Source organism: Anser brachyrhynchus, assembly GCF_964034855.1.
Source record: "Anser brachyrhynchus genome assembly, chromosome: 3".
In the NCBI taxonomy this organism is placed as follows: domain Eukaryota; kingdom Metazoa; phylum Chordata; class Aves; order Anseriformes; family Anatidae; genus Anser; species Anser brachyrhynchus.
This window is the reverse complement of record NC_137696.1, coordinates 81,264,350-81,277,501: the sequence shown is the minus strand read 5'-3', so window position 1 is coordinate 81,277,501 and position 13,152 is coordinate 81,264,350. Positions and strand designations below refer to the sequence as shown.

General features: G+C 40.0%; 1 protein-coding gene across 4 annotated transcripts in view; it reads right to left on the bottom strand.

Annotated features, from left to right (window-relative positions):
- ASCC3 (activating signal cointegrator 1 complex subunit 3) overlaps positions 1 to 12,476 on the bottom strand; it is a 284,849-nt gene extending 272,373 nt beyond the window's left edge. For 2 of the 4 annotated variants that reach the window (XM_080586451.1, XM_080586455.1), the window contains exon 1: positions 12,342 to 12,476. The gene's annotated coding sequence lies outside the window, so the exon portion shown is untranslated. Of the gene's footprint in view, positions 1 to 11,063; positions 12,254 to 12,341 lie in introns of those variants that run through there. The other 2 variants (XM_080586454.1, XM_080586452.1) reach the window with 2 other exon arrangements.
- Positions 12,477 to 13,152: the final 676 nt, after the last annotated feature.

Below are 13,152 nucleotides of genomic sequence, written 5' to 3'. Positions count from 1 at the left end.
AGGAACAAAAGTTCAAAGATACCTAGTGCTATCTCAGATTTCCTCTCTTTTAAAACAAACAAACTTATCTTTCCACTAAAGTTCTGTTTGTAAGGCAGAAAAAGCAATATCCACCTTTGTAAACCATTGCAAAGATGAGAGGCAATATCTTTTAAACCTTATTTTATTTCTTTTTAAAAGAAATGTAATTTTAACTTTGAAACTTTTTACATGGAAAAGTAAAAGATAAAAGCAGATTATACTCAACTAAAACAGAATTCAAGAAACCATTCAAATTTTACTGTTTAAGATAAACCTAACAGTAAATATGGATCTCAGCAGGTGTTTTTTTTTTTCCCATTAAATTTAAAAATCTAAAGACATTGTTATCACTATTACAAATTTAACTAACATTACTGGAGAAGTTTTCCACTTTATATTTTCACCGTTTAAGTTTTCCTCCCACTCCTGGCCTTCCTATTTTTTTTTGTAAGCAAATAATGGAACCATCTCAGTCTTCTCCACTGAAATGTTACAGAGATTATGGTCAAAGAGATTTAAACTTTTAATTCCAACACTATTTAACAAAGCAAGACAGCCTCAAGGTAGGGCTAAGAGAAAGAGACTGCTCAGATGCCATACCTGAATTACCAAGCTGAACAAAACTCTTTGCTTACAAATGATGGAATAACATAGCATTAAAAGAATCACAGGTAAAATCAGCAGTTAGGCTATCCTGAAGCACCAGCTGCTGTAGCCCCCAGTATGTCATTATGTCTCTTAAAACCTCACAGCAGTCATTTTATTTATACTATTTACGGAATGTTAAGCCATTTTACCAAGTTTTTGCCTACATTGCCTATAAATTTAAACTATTAACAAGTTCTTTGTTGTCTCTGTAAACTTTTCTATTTATAAAACCAGAAGTTGTTACTACTGGTTGCTAAACTAATCAAAGAACATTATAAAGAAAAATGGAGGCTTCTTTTTTGAAGAAAAAAGGCACCAGCAATTATTAACAGGTTTCTGTGGACCAAGTAGTAGGTGAATGAAATGACATTTTCACTTTCACTTGTCAGAGTGGAATAATTTCAGATGAAAAGGAAGCTAAAAATACAAATGATAGCTGAAAAAAAAAAAGATTTTAAAACAATGAGGACGTTTGTGTTAGATTCACTTCACTTAAACTTCTTATCCAAGCATGTTTGATATAAACAGTGCAAATACAGCACCTAGCAATAAAGCTGACAGCTATGGAAAATAATTGTTTAATGGAACATAGGACACCAATCGTAAATGGCAGGACAATGCAAAATACTGCAGTAGTAATATTTTTCAATTTTGTATTTTGCACCTATAGAAGCTGTGCTATATCATGTATTAACAATTGTATACTTTCAGACATCTAGTTTTCTGTAAAAGGAACAGATATCATAATGGCATTCTTGTAAGTTGTTTGGATTGAACATTGCTGATCTCCACTCAAGACCTGGTCAGTCTTTGAAAGGGAAATGTCAAGACTAAGGGTTATGTACTCAGGAAGAAAGTGTGGCTGCTTGATACATGCCATTCATCTCAGTCAATGTTAGAATTGAAACGAATGCTTCAGCACAATGAAGAAGCAGAATAGTGCCTCCATATGCTATCCACCCCTCCCCTTCTCCCATTAGAAGGGCTTTCAGGTATGCACATTACTCCTTTCAGGATATCAAAAGGTGTTCTTTTATAACACTTTACTTCAAAACATTAGTGAAACAGATCTGGAAGGGTGAATTGACCTTATATTATATAAAGGGAGAGAATAGATACATCTACACATCACAAAATCCTTCAATACCCCAAAGAGAAAAACAAGAACCAGAAAATAATCATATCAGACAATGTTCGTGTGCAAATACATTGCACAAGAAGCCTCTAAATGGAATATCATAATTGCAACAGGTAAGCGTTTTAATATTCCATCTCTTCTAGAAAGATTTGTTAAACACTATCTATAAAAACCCGAGTGAGTACCTTTATGCAACCGGACAAATTAACACAAAGAATTACCAATAGAATCAACTTCAGTGTGCAATTATGTACATTTCCTGTGCATAACAGAAAATTTTGCATAAACATAGACAACTGCTAGGAACCACTGGTTTCTAATACTGGCCCCTAAACATAACTGGAGGTATGTAGTGTTTTTATCCTGGTGGGCAGCTGAACACTACCATAGCCACTCTCTCATGCCCTGCTCTTGCAGGGGCTCTCTCCATGGGCTGCAGCCTCCTCCAGGCCACATCCACCTGCTCCACCGGGGGCTCCTCCACGGGCTGCAGCGTGGAGATCTGCTCCGTGTGGGACCCATGGGCTGCAGGGGGACAGCCTGCTCCACCAGGGGCCTCTCCACAGGCCGCAGGGGAACTGCTGCTCTGTGCCTGGCACACTTCCTGCCGCACTTACCTTGGTGTCCACAAGGCTGTTTCTCTTACATTTTCTCAGGTCTCTCTCCCAGCTACTGTCACACAATTTTTTGTTCCCCCGCTCCCTGGCTTGGCTCTGGCCAGCAGTAGGTCCCTTTGGAGACAGCTGGGGCTGGCTTTGATCTGACATGGGACAGCTGCTGGGCTCTGCTCACAGAGGCCACCCCTGCAGCCCCACTCCTACCAAAACCTTGCCACATACCCCAAACAAGGTACAAACCCTACACATACTCCCAAAGTTTGCCTACCTGTCTAGATTAAATTCAAATAATAATCAAACTGAACTCTGCTTCTAGGCAGGTCTGAGACCATGCTCCTAAGCAATTAGAAACAAGACTGGAAAGCAGAAACAGTCCTCAGCTCCATTACAGACCAAGTTTGACAAATTCTTTGTTAGAAGATCTACTGTTCTCATCTTGAATCCCCAACAAGCATCCCAGTTATGAAACCATGAAATCTGTACAGGGAAATTCTCATTTGGAATACTGCCCCAAAGAGCTAAAATCTCTGGACTCGTACATATGTACTTAATTATTATTAGAGTACCTCACACGTCTACTGCAGTTATGTTTACAACACACATATAAGATGACACTACAATGCTTACCGAGAAGTACCACGCAGAGCTGCTTCTTTCAGGGCGCTGAGACATGTCTACCAACATTCTTCTATGCAAAACCAACTGAGTGTGAAAATGTTTTTGAAAATCTGTGCCGGAATCATACTGGAAGATTCAAGCTTCGCTTATGACAGGAACCTGGATGAGATTTAGTCCCTGAGCATAGGCATTTGAGACCCTTTACAATACCCAAGATAGTTGCATGGGCCAGTAAATATGATGCGTGACTCGGGAAGTGTCTATGCCCTCAGAAACAGGTGTAGGATATGAAATACCATGAGGTTTTTAAATCAGCAACAGGTGTGTGTTTAAGCACCTGAATCACTTACCAGATTTACAGACAATTAAACAAATGCCCCGAATACTGTATTATCTGCCAGTTCTAAATAACTGGAAGTTTATTATCCACTCAATGCCATTATTATCCTTCATAATTAACTCTAATCTACTTCAAAATAGTTTTTGAATAGGCCTCAAGGTTGGAATTGAATGATTCTGAATCTGGAGCATCTCCCCCAAATGTTTTTGAAGGAAGTACAAAGCTTTCCTTTTAAGAAAAGTACAGGTATTTTACCATTTTAGAAGGATCTCAGTACAATAAAACAAAAGACCAAGTCAAGTACACTATTACTTAAGACCCTGCCTGTACACTAGTATTCAGGACACAACAGAGAGGTGGTATGAGTACGATCGCTCTCTTACTGCACATTATCCTAAGCTGTAAGATTCCAAAAATAACCTTGAGAAAGCTCTGACTTATTTCAGAAACTAAAATCAAAACAGTATTATGGGATGACCTAGAAAATAGTTTTTAAGTGGCATATAACCACCCACTAGTTGCCATCAACTTTACGAAAGCTATGTTCCTATGAAACAATAAACCGAACATCTAATGCAGGTGTCCTTGAAGCACTGACCTTCTTCCCAGTCCTAGAAACTCAGTGGCCTCACAGCTAACGTGCCACTGCACAAACATAAGAGAACCAGTATTAGTAGCCTTAGCATCCAGAAGCTGCAAACACGCTAGAGCACATCTAACCAACCACATTGTTGCACATGTATGTTTGGTATCACACATGATTTTGATAAACTGACCTGAAAGACAAAAAAAAATCTGCATATGTGGACAAGTGCACGTACATCAGTGCTGAAACTCTTACAGACTTGGAAGATATATTTCTGAGATTCATTTGACAGAAGTCACATTAACCATCGGAGAATGATTAACCATTGGCTAAACCTTTTTGTTTCTAACGTTGACTGGAAGAGTTGTGTCACCACCAAACTCACAATGAACAAGTTGGTTAAATAACATTCTCTCTGGTGGTTTATGACATCGCTACTTTATACGCTGCTGAATTCATCATCCAAAAAAAAAAAGATGTCCAAGAATTGCACTGACTTATAGGTAAAGTGGCAGATATCATTAGTTACATGAGAAATGGATCACAAAATTCGTGCTTTATTCATGGTGTAAAATGAACTCTTTATTTTTACAGAAAAGTCATTGGAAGTTCGTATTGCTTGGAAAGACAGGATGTCAATTTTGAATTAACTGTCTTAACATATATCAAGAGGCCTTGTCAAGGGCTTCTGTAGCAATTAGTTATGGTTAATAAAAATCATTGCACCTAGCAGGCAACTCATCGTAGTAGTACAAACACAGTACAACTGAAACCAAGATTCACATTTGATCTTTAAGAACAACTGTTCTATGAAAGCACCGAAGCGGGACTTCTCATTTACAGAGAATATTAAAACATTTTTGTGTTCAGTGATTTCATCAATAAAACTGGTAATAATACAGCTAATGCTGGCACAATCTGAAAAAAAAAAAGAAAAAAAAAGAAGTACTTCAAAACAAACTGCATAATTATTTTTCAAAACAGAAATATGCAGATTTTTAGACCACTTCAGAAAGAAGCTATAGATTCTACAGTACTGCTAAGTAATGTACAAGAAAACTAATTTCATTGTCATGTACTAAAAATACAGAACTGACTCTCAAAGGAAACAAGTTCTGGCCAACTTTGGCTATCACTAAATGAATAATTCCCAGAACTATCAGCTACAAATATGTTCATCCTATTTCCAGCACCTTTTGTGTGAGTCAGAATTTTCATCAATGACAGTAATGAAGAATACAGAAATATTTAGAAAATGATCCATTACATGTAAATAAAAATAACCAATTGCGCACACAAACGTATTAATTTAATTACAATGATGCAAGTAATACTGTGTAATTTGTTTGCTATAGTTAGCAACATTTGGGTTTATTACATTCATTTATTTTTTTATAATGTCTGTAACATTTTTCTAAAAACAACAACAACAACAAAAAACTTTTACTTTCTCTACCATTCAGCACCCTGATTGAAACTCGTTACAGTTTTTGAGAAGAAAAAGAGGCAGAAAGTTATGACGGAGTTTGAGTAAAACTCTCCTAGATAGCAACATCAGTAAACCTCCCCAGACAGTCAAGAATATTTGAGTAGGGCAACTTTTCTTATTAGCATCAATGTAAATTGTCATCAGGACACAATGATCGCGTACACATTTCATTACAAAGATACAGTAAATGCTTAGCTAATGATACACAGCAATCGAGAGCTGAAAACTGTGCATTTTGCCCAGTTCACTTCCTTAACAACTAATTCTAAGTTCTAATTCTGAACGTACTCAGAAGACTACGTAAACGTCACAGACCAGATAAGCATCCCCTGAACATTACTCTCGGAGCTACTGTGTTTTAAATCCTGTTTCAATACCTCAAATATACATATGTAAATTTTCTCAGGTTTGAGTAGATTTTAGCACTATACTACCCTCAGTCTAATATTCCTCCTAAAGTCTCCATCAGCTTTTGTTACCAGTGTATCCAACTGCCAAAGATTTGCAGTTTCCAGCAATTTCTAATTACCTGAGAAACGTCATGAGTTAAGCATACACGGAATCCCATGCTTGTTAACAAAACTACCTAGGAATGAAACAATAACCAAGACAACTTTCCCCAGTCCAATTTGAAGGTTAAAACCATGGAAGTTTGCCTTTCCTATCAGGAAGGCAGATTCACATTCAAAATGGAGCTTGCTGTTTGACATAATAAGGTCAAATACTGAAGTGAAGGACAGAAGCATACAGATTCTGAAAATCACCATATCAAGACAAGCTTTTCCAGTTGAGGAAGAGCTGAAAGCCCGGCCCAAACCACCCCAGCAACGAAGTCACCTTCAGGGGTGCCTCCCTCTTCAGACTTTCCTCCTCCCGTACAGCAGGAACACACTGCTGCCCTAGGAAGAGAGTTTTAGGGAAACCCGAAGTTGTACCAGACATACCAGAAGCTGTCCCAAGGACTGATACCGGTTAATTTTTTATTTGGCTTAAATATAAATGACGCTATTTATTTATAACATAAGAATCCCATATTTAAATAACTTAATGTCTTTAGGATGTAGAAAAAAATGGCCAAAAATTTAGCCTAAAAATGTACAAAAAATGCAAGAAGCACCCTTTTAAGCATATCTATATAGCCTGAAAGCATGCATACTTCCTTTAAACGTAGGCTTTTACAACACACAAATAAATGTAAACAACATTCACCTATTGAGTAGATTTATATTGTAATGAAATAGTATCACAGAGAGTCCATTGTCTTCCTTTGAGCATGCAAATACTAAGCAGGGACTTCAAACAGCACCTCAGCTATTTCATGACCAGCAAATGGTAGCTTCCTATTTGAAAATTTATTTTTACACTTTAAAATAAGAACTAAGAAAAATAATAAGTGCTACGGTCCTGTAATATTACAGTGCTTGCAAGCTAAAATTGAAACAAACAGCTGCGCTGCCCACTCTTCCTGGGCTGACGGCCTGAAGGGTTTGCAAGTGTTGCAAGAGGCTACTCTGAGAAAGCCACCTGTATGGTTTCCTGTAGTGATAAGACTGAACTATCTCTTCACACGTCTTGTGAACGTAAAAAAATGTATGCTTGTTCCATGAGAACACAGGCAGGAGAAGAAAAATTGATGCACAGTGTTACGGATCTTGGCTCATATACTGAGGAGGAAAATAGCCCCATTTTGTCTCTAGCAATACGGTGAGGCTAAGGCAGGTTTGTTGCCAGTTGTGAAGTTTTTGAAATAGTTACACAGTCAAATTCTGTTAGAAACTATGAAAAATTCCTTAAAATGTTTTAGACAAATTGTACTGTAAGAAATATCCGCATGAGTCAAGATTCACCTATTTCATAATTAAAAGCTTTTGAACTTTCATGAATATTTAGCATGCCAGATATACAAACTGCATTCAGATTTAAAGAATTAACTTTTAAAGACTCCTTAAAAACAAAACAATGCCATACTAACATGAAAATGACATAACCAAGCATTTTATTTATGCTCATACTTTACAGGCAGCAGCTCTGAGCCCTGTCAATGGGCCAAGCAGTTTTCTGCCTGCAATTTTTAGCAGGGGCAGTGGTACCTGTGAAGATAAGTTCTTCACTCTAACTTTTCCAGAGCTGTAAAAATTCCAAACATTAGGGCTGGACATCACCAAGTTTGTATTCCCCACCGTATATTATCTTTTTCAGAGTTATCAACGATATTCTGCCTCCCTCCTGCCCAGTTATTTTCCCTTCCTTACACAATCAATCCCCTGTCAGAATTTCACAGTATCGTGTGCTGTCTGGCTGGGGTGGAGAAAAGCCTTCAGAGCAGCCCACACGGTGCTGCACTTTGCATTTGGGGCTAAAACAGCGATGACAACACTCCAGTGCTCTGGCTACTGCTGCACAGTGCTTGCACAGCATCAAGCCCTTTCTCCCCACCCTCCCCACCAAGTTTGGGAGAGGACACAGACAGGACAGCTGAAACAAACTATCCAAAGGGATATTCTGTACCCTATGATCTCATGCTCAGCAATAAAAACTCTGGCAAACGAGGTGCAGGACGGGGGGGGGGGACATTCATGCATGGTTATGGCACATGCCTTCCCAAGCAATCATTACATGCGCTGAGGCACTACTTGCCCTGAAGTGTCAGGCAGGTGCTTGACAATAGGAAGCAGTGAATGAATTTCTCTCTTTGCTTTTTTGGGCACACAGCTTTTGCTTTCCTTATTAAAGTGCCATTACCTTGATCCACCAGTCTTCTTGCTTTCCTTCTATTTTCTCCCCATCCCGCAGGACAGGAGAGTGGGCAAGAGGCTGGGTGGGTGCTTGGCTGCTGGCCAGGGTCAACTCATCATTAATAACCGATTTCTTGAAAGAAATGGAGAAGTGAATTCTTCAGATATTCTTTTTTTGTAATCTTTCAAAGAAGAGACAAATTGCTCCGCCCTACAGCAGGGACTAAGAATATTCATATTTCTTTAATGCATTAATCAGAATCCAGTTTCCAAATACAGACTCACAAAACAATTCTGTTCAGCAGTCCTTATTGGTTTCAAAGGAGTGGTAGACATAGTTTGTCCTTAAGTTTTAAGAAATATTTGAGTGCACCACAGTCACTATCGTGCAAATTCATCTACTTACTTTCATAACTTCCTCAGAATCTGATTTACAAGTGGAAAACTGAAATTTACTTCACAGATCACAGAGTTAAACTCTTCAGTCATTGACTCATCAGTCCATGATTATCTGTTCTTACTTTATGACCAGCCTATGACTAATATTGAGGCTTGTAATATGAGATTCAGTTTCTTTTTCAGGTCAAACTTTCAATATGACTTTGGGCAAGCAAGAGTAACAAATGGCTCAGAGAAAATGCATGCCAGAGAATAAAAGATGAGAAAACTGAGGAAGGTGCGTAACCCATATCCCTAACCCATGATCCTAAGTTCTGTATACAATGAAAGGAGAAAGCCAGCAACTTATCTCTCCCTAGAATACATCAAATATAATAATTCTCCACTTGCCTCTTAGAGATGTTTGCCTCTAGCATCAAGAAGATTCAACAAGTCAAAAAAAGTGCACAAGATTCTTCACATCTCAGAGACATGCTCAGCTAGCAGCTGGCCACCAAACTCTAGCCCATGCTTTAACATAACATACTACACAGAAGACACCAACTGCCCTTTCAGCAACGACAAACTAATAAATGCACAAGCAGTCCACAATATTGTTGCCTGTCTTCACTTTCTCTCTAGCCTAATGGATTTTCAATAAATTATGCAAAGTTGTATACAACTTCAAGTGGAGTATTCTATGCCATTTTAATAGAATAACCTCAAGGAACAGAAGGCACAGGAATCTTTCCCACTGCTGATTAATTCAATAAGCACTGTTACCACAGAACCAAAGATCCCAAGCCCTGCTTCCCTCAATCACGTTTTTGAATGCCTGCACAAAGCATTGTGCTGGGTTGCCACAGCCAGCAGCCAAGCACCCACACAGCTTCTTCCTCACCCCCTCAGTGGGACAGGGGAGAAAGTACATGGAACAAAAATAAGAAACTCATAATGGCCGAGATAGTTTAATAGGCAAAGGACAGACACACACACACAAAAAAAAGCAAAAGAAATCACTGTGTCCCCTTACTCACTGGGCAGGCAGAGTGGGAAAAAGAAAGCCTTGATGCTGTGCAAGCACTGCTCAGCAGTAACCAAAACATTCGTGCATTATCAACACAACTTTAGCCATAAATCCAAAGTGTTATGGCTACGATAAAAGTTAACTCCAACCGAGCCAGATCCTTTGTGCAAACAAAGATCAAACTCCTCAGGGAGAGGTGAGTGTAAAGAATGCTCTGACAGTAGATCCCTGTATGGACTGTGCTTGCAACAAACATGAAATTGCTCACGTCTATAGTGAGATGTTTTAAAAGCAAGAATGAGTAAATACAGAATGACTGACTATTGTGAGAACATTTACATACATATATATTCTTATATACATGTAAGAATAAGGAGGTACACAATAAAACTGAATAATAGGTTGAAAACAGTATCAAATGGAATGCCTTTCCTATGCAGAACATAATTAAATCTGGGAATTCATCGTCACAAGATGCCAAAAAGACTGGAAGTTCAAGCATGCTCAAGAAAGGATTAGATGAATTAGCGGAACTCAGATAACTTCGTAGATATTGAACCAGATGACTTGGAGGCAGCTCATCATATATTTAAAGCACTGACTGCTGAAAGATTGTATGAATGCAGAAGTTCTCACTGTATGTTTTCTCTTTTTTTTTTCCACCAGCACATCTCCTAAGCAACTGCTACTGGCCACTACAGAAGACAGAACTCCATGCTAGACAAATAACTTTGTTTGAACGCAGAGAGCTATGGGGTCAGATGACAACAGAGATTCTAAGGATTGTAATTTCAGATTTAGGAACATCATGACTCTCAAACTGTTTGTGGGTCCAACCATTATTTCCTTCTCTTCTTAGCTCAGACTTCGTCTATCACGTTTCTAACAAATTTCTAACAACACATTACAAATCTTTTGTTAAATGGATTTTAATCAGGCAAGTACATCCGAACTACAGAGTAGAGTTTGGTTTTAATTTTCTCTACACAAAGCATAATTTGATTTAATAAAGACTGTATAGACTAAAAAACGCCCAACTCTGACTTCACCAACTGTTACTAAAAACACACTACTAGGAAATCTTCCTTCCATGAGTCAGTATTAAGACTCCATTGTAGCACTGTTATCTTTGTTATGCACACAGTTTCTAGAAAGAAACATATCAGTTTAGAAAGATGCAGTGGAGGATAACAATGACCAGCCACTTAGACAACATTAGCTACTAGGAAAGATTCAACGAATGTGAGTTATTTAAGTTACTGGAAAGAGAAACACTTTGATAGCTTTCAAACATATATGCAACAGCTGCAAAAGGGAAGGAACAAGAAAATAAAAGTGTGCATTCCCCTTCTTAATTTAAAAACAGGTAACTTACATAACTACCACTTCAGGTTTGGCTTCAAAAAAACCTCCATAAACACAGAACTGCTGAACAAAATACTGTCATTTGACAATATAATTCTTACCTTCTCTCTAATTCAGTAGAAAAGTAGGCTCTGATCTCTTCCAAAAGGCAAGCTAGCTTCTCAAGAAGACTGATCACGTCTAACATGTAAATTACACAATTCAGAAAGGTCCCACGACAAAGCAGTGATGGCCTAGATGGGATTGTGTCAGTGTTCCTACAGAAAGGGGAAAAGAATTCCTCCATACACTTACACACCTAGATCCAGGACAGTACAAGGCCACTCTACTATGGCCAGAAACAAGTCAGACCCGAAGTGAATTGTTTTATTATGGTGTCTCCTGAAAAGCAGAGTATGTTTAATTGAACTCAGCAGCTCACTTATACAATGTGGTCTTCTGATCAAAGCCAGCTTGCATCCAAACTGACAGGGAGTTAGTTTGTTTTTCCTAACAATATGTATCTGTAACCTACCCTGTGGATATGTCTTGGAGCATCTCCTTCGGAAATGGAATTTCTAACATTTTTTTCTACTACAGTAAAACCTCAAGTCAAGTCTAAGTTTGACTCAGAATAGACTCCAAAAGTCAAGGTAACAAAAAAGTAAAACCAATAAGCATCTTCAGAACTCTGCAGGAAATTACTGGTTCCATTTCAACTGTACTATTTTACAGTCAGTCGTTGAAAAAGCCTGTAGATTGAAAGGGGTCTGTACAGATGTCAGTACGCGGAAAACAACAAAATTCAACACTGATAAAAGCTCTCAAATAAATGGTTCTGTGAATTCCATCACAACAGGCTCTCCTGAAGCACCTGAGTGGTAAGCTGTAGGACACTAGTGACAGCCACACGTTTTATACTCAAAGCCATCAGTCTGCCACTACCAACCACGATGAGCCCAACAGTACCTGAAAAACACTCCACAAGGCTCGGTTTTATTTGTTCCCAGTGCTCTGAGTTTATTAATACCAGTACTAAGTACCGAAGCTATCCAACACCACCAGCGCCCCTTCCCACTTGACAACACGCCCGTTATTCCCCCTCCAACGGGCTTAAAACCGGCGGGGAGCGGAGCAGAGCAGGTGGAGGCCGGTGTTCGCCAGCGGCCTTCCACCACCACGCCGGGGCCGCGGCCACACGACGCCCAACCGCTGCCGGGCCAAGGCACCGCGCCGTGCCCGTCAGCTCCGCGGGGTCGGGAGAAGGCCCGGCGCCGGCCCCACCGCCCCGAAGCCGCCTGTCCCCCCCCGAGGCCCGGGGTGGAGGCCCGGGGTCGCGGCCCGCCACCGCCCGCCAGCCCCCTCCCGCCGCCGCCGCCCGCCCGACCCCGGCCGCGCACCTGCCTGACGGCCGGCCCGTCCCGCTGCCGCAAAGAGCCGGCGTGGCGCGGCGCTGCCGTAAAGCGAGCGGGCGGGGCGAGCGGCTCCGCTGGTGGTGTTCGGCCCCGCTCCCGTGGCAGCCTGAGCCATACCTTACCGCCGTGTAGGGTGCCGTGGTTGTAGGCTTCCCTCTTCATTGCTCTTTTTACGTCGCTGTGCGCTTGCCTCATTCCCTCTCCCGTGCTGCTGAGAAGCGGGGTGATCCCAGGGCGCCGTGGTGGAAGGGAGCTAAAGAGCAGGCTGTGCAGACAGAGGGAGAAAGAAGAGCGAGGAACGTACGGTCTTAGGGCCAAACTAAATTGAGTGGAAAAATGATGCGCACTCTGAAGTGCTTGGATGCCTGTGCAAGTACTAATGGGCTCCAAGAGGCTTCCAGCTGGATAATTTTTAGCATTCAGATAATTTATTAAGAATCCTTAAGTATCTTTTCTGTTCGTATGAAGCATGCGACACCAATTTATTCTAAGGTCACTGAACTGCTTTCATTTGTGTATGATGAAGTACTCTTTTAATTAAAAAAAAGTATATGTCTGTGTTTATTTGTACAGTTGAAGGTATTCAAAAACACCCCCCCCTCAAAAAAAAAAAAAAAAGAGTGACATACTCTGGCCCTTGCTAAAAATTACACAAAGCTTAGAGGAATCATAAATAGCTTGGATTTAGTAGATAGCTGCATGGAACTAGCTGTAGTGTTTCTAGTGTGCTTTTAGTGTTTCACTAATAAAAACACAGGAGATTCCCAATTTTTACCAGTTCTATTTGGTCATCATG